Source organism: Pollachius pollachius (genome assembly GCF_949987615.1).
Source record: "Pollachius pollachius genome assembly, chromosome: 5".
NCBI classification, from domain to species: Eukaryota; Metazoa; Chordata; class Actinopteri; order Gadiformes; family Gadidae; genus Pollachius; species Pollachius pollachius.
Genome location: NC_136938.1, coordinates 17,562,098 through 17,578,837, shown reverse-complemented (window position 1 = coordinate 17,578,837; position 16,740 = coordinate 17,562,098).

Here is a 16,740-nt window from a genome sequence, read left to right as displayed (position 1 = left end):
GTTTTGGTGCACTGAGAACGTTCAATATATTTCATGTGTTTTGTTTGATTTTAATACATCTTACTAATATAAACATAATATAATGTAATATAAACATTCTGAAACCAATAAAAGACAAAAGACTATAATTTAGCTGGGTGATGAAAACATGATACTATATTTGTATATTATATTTAAGACAGACAGACAGGCAGGCATCCTTTTCTCCCCTAACCTCCTCCATTCTGTCAGTCCATCTCTTCCACCATCTCTGAGCTTCTCCTCCCAGATAAATGTTTCATGGAGCATTCCTCATACCCTCCTCTAGAAGGGTGTCTTCTGTCCGTAAGATTACAGGAGACATCACTCAGTCACATCCACCTCAAACCACACATCTTGAGGCCAAACAGAAACACATCTTCAACACGACCAGCAGAGGAAGGGAAAAACAGGGACGCATATTTTAATATCCCAAACTGACTGTCAAATGGTGTCTGCATTCAAAGAGCTATCAAAGGGCTTATGCCGTTCAGATCTAAAAGCCTAAAGTGGGTCACACACTCCACCCACTGTAATATCCCAGTAAATATTCACCATCTTCTCATTATTTAATCATACGCTAATGGAAGAGATCCCCACCCCAAACAGAAGCCCACCTCCAAACCTCATCATTCTCAAATAACAGCTGTAATTGTAATTTACTGTCCATGTCCTGTCTTTAAGATGAGGCTTCTACAAAGAAAGACAACCACAACTGTTCAAATTAATTTTTAACTGTAACAAAAGACACTTGATTAACATATTATAAGTAGTGTTTTTCTTTTTTTCAAATCAATATCAATCCATGCATCTACGTATCCATCCATCTATCCCTCCGCTCTTGTTTCATGCATAATCATTGTATTATATGCTATATCATTTAAGACAGATTTAGATGTTGTGTTTACTTGTGGTTGCAGTTGGGGCATGGCAGAGCTGTAAGAAAATGATAGATGCTTTCATAAAGATGAGTTGTGTTGACAGAATGAACCCGGGCTCTATGCGGAGTGCCCTGCTGTTTAATCAGTGGTAAATTATACTGTCCTGCCTGCCTTGGCCATTTGTCAGACTATAGTGATGCTTGTCGGCAAGTCATATAACAGCAAAGGCAATGTTGGTCACTAAAATAATGTTAATTTTGATGTTTTTTGTATCAGGCAATTTTCTAGAGTGAAGTTACACATAACCTTAGTGTTTTGCTAATTTTGTGTCCTCTACGTATTCAATGGAGAACAGACATATATAATGGTTTGTTCTGGTGCTTAAGGTCACATTGTGGATGACATGTTGCAGACGTGCAAATATAAAAACCTATACCACCAAACCACGTCTCAAAAGAATTCTGCACACTTTTTGTTCACATTTTACGATTCCAGATTTATTCTGACTATAGTTTGGTAAAAACAAAGGATTTATTGATGTGTGTCTTCTTAAAAGTACTATGTGACTCTCTCTCTCTCTTTGCAATAGACTGTACAGGTTTTGCACCAGTATTCTATTTTCAAGTCAAGTTCTTAATTTTTAATGCAACATAACTTTATTGCATTCAGAGGGAGATCAAAGTGTGCTGGCTCTATGTTTGATGTATCCTCCTTTATTTGAAGTTTTCTTTTTTCCAAAGACAGTAGGTGTAAAACTAAAGTTTACATATTCCTTCCTATGGTGGTAGCAAGCAACTTTTGGTGGACGATATTGCTTCCACTTTTGGAAAGAAAGAAAGAAAGAATCCTCCAGCTACATTGTGAATACAATGCCAGCAACCCATAACAACAAACTAGCACAACAAACAAAACCCCGGACAGTAGATGTACGAGGATAACAGTTAGAAAAGGAAAGAAAAGAGAATACAATAAGAGGCATAAACACAAAAGATTGTCTATAGCTAAGGTACTTAGCTATAGACAATCTTAGCTATATACATGTAGATATGTTCAGTGTTGGCCCAGCACATAAACAGAGGCCTGATCGTCCCTGGGGAGGGCTACCGGATGGCTGTTAGTGATTGACAGACAGATCAAGCAGTGTTGGTGCAATGTTGACTGGCTAGTCCATGTAACAGAAGGTGTGATTAGGAACTGTCAAAACAAAACGAGAAATCTGACAATGACATCAGTGACGGGCGAAGATTTGATCTATATTCATTGAGAAACAGTTAAAATGAGCGCTGGCCCCTACAAGCTATGTTTATATGAATGTATAGGCATGCGGCTTTGTTTTTCACGCAATTCTTGAATAGCTTTGACATGCATGTCTGATTTGGTTCACATGAACATTATTCTTTGCAGAATTTCTATTTTATAAGTGAGGTCTAGTAATGTCAGTGACCAATCATCTTATTTTGTATTTGTTTATTTTATGAGGTTTGACGTAGATTAACCATAGCCACTCCTTCAATGTAAAAAAACAACAACATCCAATTAGTATTAGAATGACAGGTATTGGGATTGCCTCAGCAATGCCATCCGGTTCCCTTGCATAAAGATGTATATGTCACTGTATGGATATGCTAAATATATTTACATTATACATTGCTTAGAAGATGGTTGCTATAAAACATCAGCCACAGCAAGATTTCACTTGTTGTGTATGCATTGGCTGTTGTTTGTTCATGCTTTTATATTGTAACAGGAACACATCCATTTTAATAGCACTCTAGTCAGTAACAAAGTGACCATTTGGTTAACAGCGACTGAGGTCTCGCACTTATTATTGACCACACTCAGCAACTTTCATAGGTGGTTTTAACTGCTTTGCATCAAGTGTAAATCATTTTGCAGTGATTTCCGGTTCTTTAAGTCATAATGTTTGGAATCCATTTGCAAGCTATATGTAGACTTTGCTGTAATTAAACCAACTTGAAAAATGTATGTGGCCGATGTGATTCAAGTGTTTGCAATATGCAGTTAATTTAGAGACTGAATCAATCAGGTTTAAATATCTTGCGACAAGTCTGTGTAAATGGGGTTTCTGGATTCCATTTATAAAACTATTCTGTTACAATATACCTTCACATTTGAAACCACCACTAAAAGGCAGAGTAATAATTCATTGTTTTAATCACCAGCTATTGATAAAGCCTTTACTAAGGTTTTTTTTGCCCGAGGCTTATTCTAAGCTATTACAACATATTAAGGCTATTATGCTATTGCTATTTGGTAATTATTAAAAGGCTATTTCTGTTGCTTGATTTGGATTAGCTGAAACCCTACTCACACACATGTGGGCGCATTACAATCATTTTTTAATACTAATATGCTGCCAATCTGAAAGTATGCTAGTCTGCGTTGCTATTGCTGTCTTGGGGAACTATATTGCCTGGGAGAATTATTTATATTTTTCTATAAATTATCGCATTTTATGTTGCAGTGTGTTTACTTTAGTTTACTGTTTGTAACAATTTATTAAAAGCAAAATGCCATTAAGGCCATTATTTACACTGATTTTAGGACAGCTAGGGGCACACGTTTCATTTGAACTGGGAGGTCAAAATTCCCAGTCGTAAATTTAAACTGGAATGCCCACTGGAACGCCCACTGGAGTCAGCTCTTTGACTCAGAAAGTCGCAAGATCATCACAATCCTGTCCTCAAGATCCATGGTGCATCAACAGTAGTGAAAACTGGAGTAATGTACTGTTTATAAGCAATTGTACAAACACTACTGTCCAACTTATATCTGTGGGCATGATTGTATGCTCAAAATAATGCTAATGCATTGTTAACAACTGGTATTCCTAACAATGGCTTTCAATGGCTAACCTGGCTAGAATTGGTATTGCTAACAATGGCATCTTGGTTTCTCTGGCTTGTGGTACTGGAGCACGGTCAATTTGGCTGTGACTTTCCCAGCAGCAGCAACTTTTGAGTGATGGATGAGCAGGAGTGCTTCCTTGAAAGTAAATAAAAATAAACAGAAGTTTGGAAGAGAAGCAGCAGTGAGAAATAAATAAAAAGGGTATTTTCAATTGGTCATCTTTTATAAGATCCCCCAAGGTTGTGATGTACATAAGCACCTTCTTCAACCACACAACACTATCAATGTTTTCCTTTCTAATTATATTGCCTAGGCATATCAAATGGATGAAGCTGAAGCATACTTATATCTCTCATCTCAACTTTATTGATCAGTAACAATCAATAGTGACATTCAAAACAAAAACAAAATATGAATATGATTTTTTTTGTATCGGCATTTGTTTTGTTTTGTAGGCATAACAAAGCAAAATCCTTAAAGGCATCCCTGGAGAAGCTAAAGAAGGTAATGTTGCAATGTATCCATTACCAAACTAAAGTTCTACACTTCTAACTTAACATTTTGGCAATGGTTACTTCATTGTATGATGTGTTGTATTTGTTGTATCACATTCCTCTAGTTGACACATGGAGCACCAAAGGCTTGTTTCAGGAAGAGGGCAGGGGAGGGGGGGTTGTGCTTCTTGCTCCGTGGTGTGATGGCAGGGAGGCTCAAGATCTCACAGCTCTGTAAAACCCCTTCCTCAGGGGAAGACTCAAACACAAAGAGGGACCCCTTCAGTGGGATGATTGTTGCAATGGCTAGCCAACATGAAGAAAGTCATCACCACCTCTTTGGAGCTGTACTTTCCCCAAAGAGAGTTTAGCTTTTGTTTTCTCACTATAGAATCATTCAAGATAACTGCCGTGGACCATATACACACAAAGTGCAAATTACTTTGTGTGTGTCCCATGAAGGAATAGATAACAAAAAAAATGAATAAAGCTTGTGAGTACAATTAAGTTATTCAGTATCAATATCCTTTCCGAAAAGTGCTGGTATGGCCAACAAAAGTTAGTTTTTCTTATGAAAATAACTTTTGGGAATGAAAAGGTTAATCTGTGATGTACTTTGTATTCATATTTAATATTATTGTCTCTTGTCAAAAATAAATGCAGATATATGGAATACAAACCTAGAGATATGACCAGAGTACCAACAGTAATTTTGCCCAGTTATTTTCCTTGGTAACTAAATCGAAATGAAATAAACAAATATTTTAATTTGTAAGTTTGATTATGAACACGATGGGAACTGGATTGTTTAATGGTCACATCAGAAACGAGACATTATTGCCCATTCTCTCCATTTCCTGTAATTCTTCACAACAGAGATCCTGCAGAATCGCTCCTCTGTAATAATTAGGCTGATGGGCCATTATTTTGTATTGCGAATCAATACATGTAGTCTTTGGCAGTGACTGAAGTGGGAAAGCACATGGCACAGGGCCAGCTCATCTTGTCGTGGCGATGAACACATCCAGGTGCACTACAACTTTCTCAGGCAGAATGGAGCAGTAACAATGCGGGCATCCACTCGAGAGCAATTGTATGAGGCGACTGGAACATTCTTTTTGTTTGACAGCTGTGTGGCTGAAATCCCATTTTAATGCGTGCATATTTTTGTTGGTTTACCACGATGACAAATCAAACACTATGCAAACAGAATATCCAAACATTATTATTTATTATGAATATATATTTTTTAAATATGTATTTCTTAAACATACGACCTCTCTTTCAAGGTATAAGTTGTTTCTTATATTTCCTCACATGGCGCTTGGATCATTTACATTTGGACTTGTTTATCACAAGGGGAGAACAGCCTTGATTCGTTCATGCTACTGCGATGTAAGATATTGTATAGTTTTCTACTGTTTATCATTAGTTTGTTTGCTTGCAATGGTTTTGTTTATCTCTTGAAATCCAGTAGATTTCCGGGCGATTGGATGTTGTTTAGTTGTCATCAAAAGGCCCTGATCTATGAAAGTTCTTGTGTTTTGAAGGAGAACTGAATATCAGCATTAAAAATTAAATGGTATATTGCAAAACATCACTTCATAGATTTGGGGCAAGTGTTGGAGCAGATGTTCCTGCACTGATGTGTAAATAAGTGAAATTGTAGATAAAGACACTGAGGAAGCTCTAAGATATTCAGGAAGCAGCCCAGCCCTGCTTCAAAACCCCCTCTGTAAAAATAGTGCAAGAGCAGTCAAAAAACGTTATGGCGCATTTGATTCCAGCATCTTGTTTTAGTTTTCTTCCCTTTTCTCTTCAGCCCCCCTTTCATTCTCGTGTGAACTTGTGGTGAAGGGAGGAAGAGAGAGAGAGAGAGAGAGAGAGAGAGGGTGAGAGAGCGGGTAAGAGACCTTGAAGAAAAGCTGCAAGAAATAAAGGAGTGGAAAATATCATTAACTTATGCACAAATGTAAAATAAATAAAAACAAACACATATTGAAGAATGCTGAGCCAAGTTTTCGGGAAAAAATTACATGTTTGGCTAACCATGTCCATCACGGATGTTCCAGAAATATATCTAGAGGCAGCATGCTGCCCTCCGGCATCGCTCGCATTTAATGAAATTTATAACAATTGTTCCTCAATCAGAACGAGTGCTTGTTTAAAATGCAAATCCACTCTTGTCTGTGACATGCTGCAATTAAACAGAACAATGATGGATTATTTCAGTGGTCTTTCTCTGTCCTCATCAAGGGCTTTGAGAAGGCTACAATGATTGACCACCTGGTCCCGCTACTATAGCTGCATTTATTAGACACACTGTCTTTAGAAAATCAATGCATCATTGTACCAGTTATGTGGGGCTTGGACGTCCTTCTTTTTTTAGCCTGACCTGTGACTTGCGCATGCTGATAACTGTGTTGTACCTTTGGTGTAACCGTTGTCTTGAACCGCATCGACTGTTTTAGAAGAGTTTAGCAGGCGATGTATTCATGTATCCAGGTTTCATCGTTGAACATATGTACGTATAAATATAAAAACACAATAACATGCATGCTTTGTTAATTACATGTGCTTATTTCGCTCATGAATACTTGATATTTTTTCTACATTTACACATGGAGTGCCAGTCATTTCAATTCATTATATCGTGGTCAATTTGTTGCACATGGTTGGCATCTGTATAATCTCAAGTTGTTGTGCTGAAGCGGATGCTTTGTGGCATTAAAAATCATTGTGAACCATAAAAAATCATTGCATTTCCCTTCACAAGTCAGTGGGCAAAACCAGAGAACCAAATCTATATGCCTACTTATCCATTAACTTGTGATTTACACAAACAGGCTGTTCCTCTGAAGAATAGCGTTCAGAGGAATGAACCCTGTCATGACGGTTTATAATGTTCATATTGTGCCATTAATTGAACTTTATCACAGTACATGGCCATGAACCGACTTGCTTGATGGATTCTGCTCATTCTACTGCAGAGATAAATTAATTGGATTAAAGATTTGATTATCAGTTCCTCTGTGCACTCGAGCTTGGCTCTTTTAGCCCGACAATTCAAACAACAACTGTGTTCACGTACACATGCATGGCAGCACACATAAACACAACGCATGCACATACGCCCAACACACACACACACACACACACACACACACACACACACACACACACACACACACACACACCACACACACACACACACACACACACAAACCTACAGAAAGCTTACTACCACCCAGCAATTGGAACATACAGCTATTTTTCAATAGAGACATTATCCTTATGGTTGTCATAATAGGATGGCTATAATATGTAAGCCATGATCAATAGATTGCCCAACACTTTACTGAAATAATTTTCGATGAATAAGTCTTAAGTCTCTTAACCACAATCCACTCGACTGATGGGTAAAGTTGTGAATAGAATAGTGCAGCTCTGTGTGCTTCTGTGTGTGTCTATGTGTTTATGTGGACCTTTTTTCACATGCAGGCATGTGTGGGTGTATGCGTTTGTATTTGTGTGTGCGTCTGTGTCTGTGTGTGTGTTTGTGTGCATGTGTGTGCGTGTGTGTGTGTATGTGTATGTGTGCATGTGTGTGTGTGTGTGTGTTTGTGTGTATGTGTATGTGTGTATGTGTGTGTTTGTGTGCATGTGTGTGCGTGTGTTTGTGTGTGTGTGTGTGTGTGTGTGTGTTTGTGTGCGTGTGTATGGGTGTGTGTGTGTCTGTTTGCGTGTCAGTGTTGAAGAGGCTGCCTGTGATTGGTGGTAGGGTGTCAGGAGCAGATGCAAATGAGTGGAGCGCTGCAGTGTAAAACCAAATCAGAGAAAAAAAGGAAATAAACGAGCTGGAGAGGAAGTGAGAGAGGATGTTGGAGTGTGCGGAGTTCACAGCCTGGGCTACTTTCACACCTGCAGCCACTGAGCCTGTGTCACAGTCACACACACATGCTCAAATACACACCACACACACACACAAACTGCCATACACACAAGCATGAATACGCGAGACTCAGACGCACAAACAGGCCCACTCACAAACACACAAACACACAGACGCACACACCGGATGAGGAGCTCATGAGACTGTAACAACACACTGCAGCACACCACTTGTGTTTCCACTCAATCACAGCCCTGCTAATCACATGCAAATTAATATCCACTTGTCCTCAGGTCACATCCATCATATTAACAGCCAAACCATAGCAGTGCTACACTTTCACACTCTTCCTCTGACGATTCTCCTAAAATGACAACAAAACAAAAAAATATATAGATAAATCTAATCTCATATGTATATTACCATGAATGCCATATATACTTGGCTCTATAACTGTTTTTCATATTCAAACACATTTTTCAAACACAAAAAAAAAAGATATTTCATCAGATCCTATGGTCCTTACGTGTCATATAACATAGTCAGAGATTTGTATTTAATCATGCTGTTTTGGTTTTATGTGCTGCGGGGTGGAAACTTTGTGCATCTTTTTTTAATGTAATAAGTGTGGAGGAATGAATTGCCATCTGCTTTCTGATGTATCCAATATGCTACACTAATCTGTCCTGAAAATAAATGATTGGATTACTTCTGAGCATAATGCTTACACTTCTTTTGATCACACATATGATGATTACATTGAACTGATTAAATCTACATTTATAGTTAATAAAACATTTCTTAAAATAACCACCAAAGTATTTCTAGACAAATTGACATTGTTTAAGTAATGGTAGCTATCATTATTGATATCTGAGGATAATACCTCAATATTAGTTTACTGGTTGAAATTAACAAACTATGCCTAGATAGTGACTTTTTATTTCCTTGAGATGGTTATAATCACTGAGATGGGATCCATTGTATTTCTTTTCGTAAAGCTAAATGCTTTATTGTCATTTTCATGTGCATTGCTACAGGAAAATAAACATGGGTATAATTTGTTGTAAGTTTGAAGATTAAAGAAACATTATCCCTGTGTTGAACACAGTTCACAATTCACTTCTTCCCTCACAAAAGTTTTGCAACATTGAGTAGTAAAAAAAAGAAATGCCCAACTAGAAAATATTGTACATTAAGATACCATGAATATATTTCCTTAATTAAGGTCATCAAGCAAGCACTTATTATTTGGGTTGTTCCACTTTAAAACGTCAAGCCCCTCGAAGACAGTGCCCCCTAAAACTGATGGTTATTGGCCACTAGAAAGCACTTGCCCTTGACTTGCAAACACTCCACTAACTATTGCCACAAAGTTGAAGTCACACTGTCTTATCCAGTCACTTGAAAAACATAAATTATGGACAGAAAAGTGGAGCTACTTCATCATAAGAGGCAGGTTTACCAAAAAAATCCTATCAACACACATGCCTTGGTATAAGGTATAAGCACTTGACAGAACAAATGATATTATTGCCCCAGTTAGGAAGCTGGAACAGACAAGAAGACAGTTCAATGTAAGACATAAGATGTCACACTTTAGGTACACCAATATGAATAGGCCTGAATAGGATGCGTGTGTTTCTGATAACAGTGCAGACTGCCGTGGCAGTATATACTTTGCAGTATACACATCTCAGATATAAAATAAGTAAGCAATTATTTGGTTGAAAACTTTTAAGGAGCAGTTATTGCATCTATGAGGTTTTCAAGTGGTGTGCCAGGTAATTTTGAAGGACTCAATGCTATTTTGTTAAAAATATATAATACATGCACCAATGCCCGCCAAAAACATTTTATCGTCCTGTCAGTGTCGAAGCGACGTGGATCCTTTTCAGGGGTAGATAGGAAAGTTATTTCAACATCGTTTATCTTACGATCATCATTGAAGGCCCACAATTAACGTATGCTATACATGGAAAAGCCGTGGTTATTACCCTTAGCCTGCACACAGCGAGCAGGGAGTTGGACAGGACGTTGATTTCTGGAGTTGTTGGGCAAAGTCTTCAAGTCGACGACCCAAAAGTGACCATTATACCAGAATACCATACAATACTAAATCTTCAAATGAAGTTCAAATGCATTTTATAATATACATAATCTTTTCAAGTTCTAATGCGACACAAATTAATCGGATTGTAATGCAGTGTTAACCCACACAGAAGGCCTCTGCCTACTATTGTAAAAAGAGTATCTGATAAGATATTGTCAGATAAATCAAAGATTTATTAAAAGCAGGACCAGAACACAGAAAGGTCAATGGAACGCACTTGAAAAAAACAAGCTAACAAGCAAAGCAACAAGCATTAGATTTTAACATTCAAACCCATTTGAACGCAACAACCGCCCTGGCTAGGGCTAGCTTTAGACAAAGCGCCACACAGACACATTGCTCCACTTGGACCATCTCTTCACTGCACCTGAAAATGAATACAGCATCACATAAGGAACAGAAACCACTGTACAACAATGTACTCGCTACACAAAGACACGTATCCTTCGAGTGGAAAGGTCATTGAGTGCATAAGCAAAATAGCGTCTTCATTTTGCAGTCAAATAGTTGCAGGATGCTAACAGCAAACAGCATGTAGTTGGGTAGCAACATGGAAAAGCATATATGCAAACTTTAAAGCAATATTATTAACACAGGAAGCATTGTTTGATAATGGCATAACATGTCCTCAAATATAAAGTACACACATTAAAAATATAAGTTAGCTGTTCTAGACTTAACTGGTCAGCAGTTTAGGTCAATATATGATTGTAATGCTGCTCCTGAAGTGATAGGCTGAGAAATGTAGTTTCCTTTGTTTTAAAAATACCAAATTATTATTTGTTCGAATTCCTTAGTGGGAGGTGAGAGACAATCAAGATAAGACATGGGTTAAATCTGGATGTGACATCTGACTTTTACAACTATCGTCAAAATGTGGATAATCATGTTCTGCTTAACATATGTGCTTAACAGTTGTGCTTAACACGTTACAGTCCCTTAACATTTTTAATTGTGGGTCGAATTTAGGTTGTGTTATAACATCACATCCATTTTACGCCTTACCTTTACCTGACTTTATGTTTGGTGGTGTATTTATTTGACTATAATACTGAAATGTATATCCACATATCCAATAACCAACCAGATAGCCAAATTGCTGTTGGTCGAATATGGTTTGTGTCCTGAGGTTTTGGTTTGATATTTGGTTTGTCTTAGGCCCAAAAAGGTTGAAAACCACTGTGCTATGAAGTTTTTTTGTATATGTAATAAAAGTTTTCCATAACATGAATTAAAGTTAGGGGAAGTCATAGTTTCATTTTATCTATTCAGTCGATGGTGCTCCTATGAAAAATCATATAGTTTTTAAGCCGTAAAAGGCATATTGATTCAGACTGGAAGATAAATTAATATGTCATTCATAAACATTTCTTTCAGAGAATCACTTTTTTCTCTATAATTTCCATAGAAATGTTGTGTGCAAATGTGGTAATAGACACATTTATAACATCAAAAGGATTCAATTTTCTTTTCAATCACACAACAGTATGAATGGCTTCTCCCATTGAATTCAACAACAAGCAGCCATTACCCCATGCTAAAGGATAAGATGTCACTGCAGGCTTTCATGAAAGTGTGTCAAACAATCTTTCAATTCTCACATTTGTTTTAACCAAATTGAGTCTGCCAAACAGGTTTATTTCTAATTTGTCTGACCAGATGGAGGTCTCGTCACTGGAAAACACCACTGATGAATTTACACACACACACACACACACACACACACACACACACACACACACACACACACACAGTTTAAGGTTAGTATATGAACGTGTAAACATTGAGAGAGAGAGAGAGAGAGAGAGAGAGAGAGAGAGAGACTGCAGTTACTTTAATAAATTAACTCCAGTTCATATGGCTCATATTTGACAATTAGAGCCGGCTAATTGAGCTTGGTAGATGATTTGGGAAGGCCTCTGATAGTCTGTGAGAGCAGACTGTGAATGCTGTGAGGGCTATGATTTGTTCACAGTAAGCCTCTCAGTGGATGTGGATACTGAGATACCAGAGTGGGGTGATGGGTGATGGAGGCTAAATGGAAATATTTTCACCTCCGTTGAATCATGGCTCTTTTTGCCGCAAGACTCAGAGTTAATGACTCTTCTTTAGTATTGTGATGCAGAACTAGAACTGAACATTGAGGCATTGGTAGACGCACTGCTTTATTTGTAAATGTAGTGTTGTACACAGTGTCATTAAGAGGAAACAATTATTTCAGAAACAGCATGGAACATGTTTTAATGTCATTAGACCACCAGATATTAGGTTGATTTGTAACGGTTTTTGTTTTGCAATATTTGCGTTTTTTTAAGATTTTCATGAAATTAAATGTTTATGTTTGAGGATTGCCTGCCAGTCTTTGTGCATCTGATGGAAACTGCAAAATGAAGCATCCGTCATTGGTTCCAATTAAGTTGCTTATGATCTTGCAATTTGTGTCAATCAGCAGTCTGCAGAAGTAATCAGGTCAGTGTCAGGTCATTTTCTTGTCAGGAAAAACATCTTAAATATCTCAAATATTTTGCAAATACGCTGTTTCTATTTTAAAACGTGCATATATTGAGGATCTTGGTTGTTTTTTTATCATGATATCGATATTTTATTTCACTTCACACATTTGATCCACGGCTGCAAACAACAAACCCATATCAATGAGTATAGATTAATTTAACTCAATGGAGAATAAGGCAGCAAAGGGAATTTCATCTTATCCCAATTATATGGTGGCCAAATTTGACTTTATTTATTTATGCGACTCGTTGCGGCCCCCGACACACTCCCCGCCTTCCCTCCCCCAGCGGTCGTCTCTGCTTAGATGCGCTTTAAAAAAAAAAAAATCCTTTCTTCGATCCTGCAACTCATTGAATAACAAAAGACTGTCTCGTAGCATTGATCTCGTGCAAAAACCAACTAAGGATCTGCCTTGATTGAATTCCAGAATGTTTCATGCAGGCAATGAGGTTTTCATGGCAGCGTAAAACATCTCAATATCCAAGAGAGACGTTGGGGGAACTCATCTGAAGCATGGACCCACCATCTGGACTCAGCAAATCCAAGCGGCAGCTGCTTCCGCTTCCCATGTCTGATGCACTTAAAATGCCTATATCCTTGGTGAAATAAACGAAAATGTGTGAATTAAACTAGAACATTGTGTTTGATAGCAATGATTTGCTCTATCGAATGGAAACGTAATATGATTACTATTAAGTCACTCCGGTGACGCTGTGTACATGAAGTATTTTAAAGGGCATTGTTGTAATGATACATTACATATGATACATTTTTACATTTGCGCGCATTCTTCAATAAAGATGATTTTGAATAAGTTATAACTTTTTCTCTCCCATCAAGGTACACTCGATTTATACTTTCTATTATATTTTATTTATATTATAACGTCCCCTTTTTTTCCCTTTTGATTATTTTCTTTCTAGTAATTCAGGTCAGAAGGGAATGTGCAGGTCCAAGTTATTTGGATGCATCCTTCCCCGAGAGAGCGCCCGCTGAGGCTGCAGGAGGACATGAATGCCATTGCACCAGACAGCATGTTGACTTCTGAGCTCATTGTAGTGACAAGAGAGCTACTTCAGGGTGGATAATTGTATCCTGGGTCTCCAGCACGCAACTTATTATTGATTCATGGGGCAGCAGAATGAACTCCTTGTAAACCTATAAAAATACATTTAAGTGTCCATTCTCCTTTGCAAAAATCTCAGCTGCAGCTATCTGCTTTTGTCACCTCCCAGTCCTCCCCAGCACTGACTGCCAGCTCAGCTTTTAAGGCATCGCGAAGCAGAATGGATCTTATATTTAACAAAGCTGACAGGTTGGACAGTAATGTGGTTGTCTGGGCTTTTATTTCATACATGGGATTGGCTTTTGAAAAGCCACAGCACATTAGAATGGAGTGCTTTCTGACAGGCCCCACATGCCATGTGTCCTGTGGAGCTACAGAACAGCATCTGTTTTATCCAGAAGTCAAAAAAATATATAAATAGAGGGAGGCAGAGAGGGAGAAAGCGAGAGAGGAGGTCTCTTAGGCTAGGTCCTGTGCTTCTGATAATTGTTCAATTTAAGGGCACATTTCTTACATTAAACACTTCACTATGAATGATACCATAGCGGCATCACAAATTGAATTGAATTCTAAAGATTGTAGATAAACGTAGATATTGCATGGAAAACTGACCTTATATTAACATTGATATTTTTTTTATGCATTTGAACAATTCCCAAGCCACAGACTTGTGAATTGTTGAGCATTGACTGCAGGTCTCCTCTGTGTTCATATGGAAGCAATAAACCATGCCAACGTGGCACCTTTTTAAGTATAAAAGTGAAGATCACAATATCAACTTGTCTGTTCACCCTAGATAAGCCCTGTTTTGTGCACTTTTCAATTCAACAAATCAAATGAAAAGACATATTTTTGTATCATTTGGAAGTCGCTTCCTTGTAATTTCTGACATTAATATTGTGCTATTGTAGGAAGACCGAGCTCTGAGGTCACAACAAATTGGCCTTATGAAAGCCTTTATTTGTTCCCTGCACTGGGTACACCAGGCTGCAAGGCAATTGGTTCTCTTCCCTTTCCACCTAGACTATTAGCATTTCTTCCTTAGTGAAACTCTTTTAATAGGGTAAACCCCCTTGCATCACATAATATCATATATAAAGACATCATTCAAGAATAGTAGTCGACAACCTCGACAACTTGATTCGACAACCCTTCAATCAATTCAAAGTTTAAGAAAAAAATACCCTAACCCTCCACTTATAAATTAACCTCCTATATTTAAACCCCTTTTGTCTGCCTGTCCCTCATAGCAGACTTCACTCATACCCTCCACCTCCCTGTCATTTCCCTGCTATATATTTCTCCAGCTCTAGAAGGGGTTTGTACATTTGTACAGACACCAATTTTTCTTCATCTTCCAAGGACCTGCTGATGACATCCACCTCATCAATTAACTAACTTTACATTGTAAAAGGTGTGGTCTGTACTCATGAATTAGTAGCAGATTGCAACCCAAAGAACTTCCACTGCAAAAATGTTAGTAAACTCTAAAATGTTAGTTAACCCGTTGTACATAAAAACACCTACAAACTGACATTCTCAAACGAAGAATTTATAGAGGCCAAAAACGGAAAAAAACAAAAACACTGATAAAGAGACAAGAAATGGATAATGATCTAATTTTAGAGACAATGGCGTGAATAGCCAAAAAACAACCGCTTCAATGGGGGAAATAGGAAATGACTGACGACTATCATCTGCCTATTGCAATGAATGCTTCTGGGACACTGACCAAAACGTAGAGAATTGACAGGAAGTCCTACACATGTTGCTGCTTCGTGATTGTGAGGGCGTAGAGGAAAAGGGCGTGGCTGGTGGAGGCTTATGGACCTGGCATGCCCAGACAGAGTCATTGTGTGGTGAGCATTACTCAGTATGCTCACACACTGCTGGGCTGGCTGTTCACCAGCAACACCAGTCAGGCCGCTTCTATGGCTGTGATTAGCAGTGTCACCCTCAATGCAGATGGCCCACATTCTGGAGGTGCCAGGGAGAGGGAGCGTTGTGGAAAGAGAGAGATAAAAGAAAAAGAAAAGAGAGAGAGAGTAAAAAGAGAGAGACAAGAGAGCGAAAAGAGAGGAGAGAGGAAAAATAGAGAAAGACAAAAGAGAGGGGGAGAGAGAGAAGAGAAAAAGAGAGAGTGAGAGAGAAGTGAGAAAGAGAGAGAGCAAGAAAGCGAGAAATAGAGCCAGAGTGAGAGCAAAGAGTGAGAATGTAACGGCTGGTGTTAACACAGGCAAGAGGACTCAACTCAGGAGACAGTCAGACATACCGGACAAATAGCGACAAAGGTGTTGTCTCGAAAAACTTAAGGAGGCTTGAGGTTAAAAACCAGGAATACCAAACTCAAGAAGAAAATAATGAAACGCTTGTAAAAAAACGAATTGACAGAGAGAGAGAAAAGCACATAGACTAAATAGACTAATGGAGTCTCCATCACAGGGTTGCCTCTTGCATCGTGGAATGTTTGTGTGTGTGTGTGTGTGTGTGGGGGGGGGGGGGGGGGGGCACTGTAAGGGATCTGGGGAGCCTGAATCGCACAGCTACCGGGTTTATCACATGGAACTGGTTAGAGACCCACAAACTGGGTAGCAAATTTGCTGGCTACCACTCAAAGGGCAAGGTCCCGTGTGGAAAGCCAGACCTTCTGCCAGGGCCAGTAGATGGGGGCGAGCTTCTGAGGAGCACCTGCTGAACCCAGCTCAATGGGAACCGACACTGACAAATAAGAGGGGACACTGACCACTGTCTCCAGGTCAGAGAACAGCAGTGGCTGGTAGGCACAATAAAGGGACGAGACTATAAGCAGGGCCAGGCAAGGTGTTATGTGCACAATCTACTCATATGAGAATACAATCGTGGTGGATCGGTTCTGGGAAACGATGTGGTAC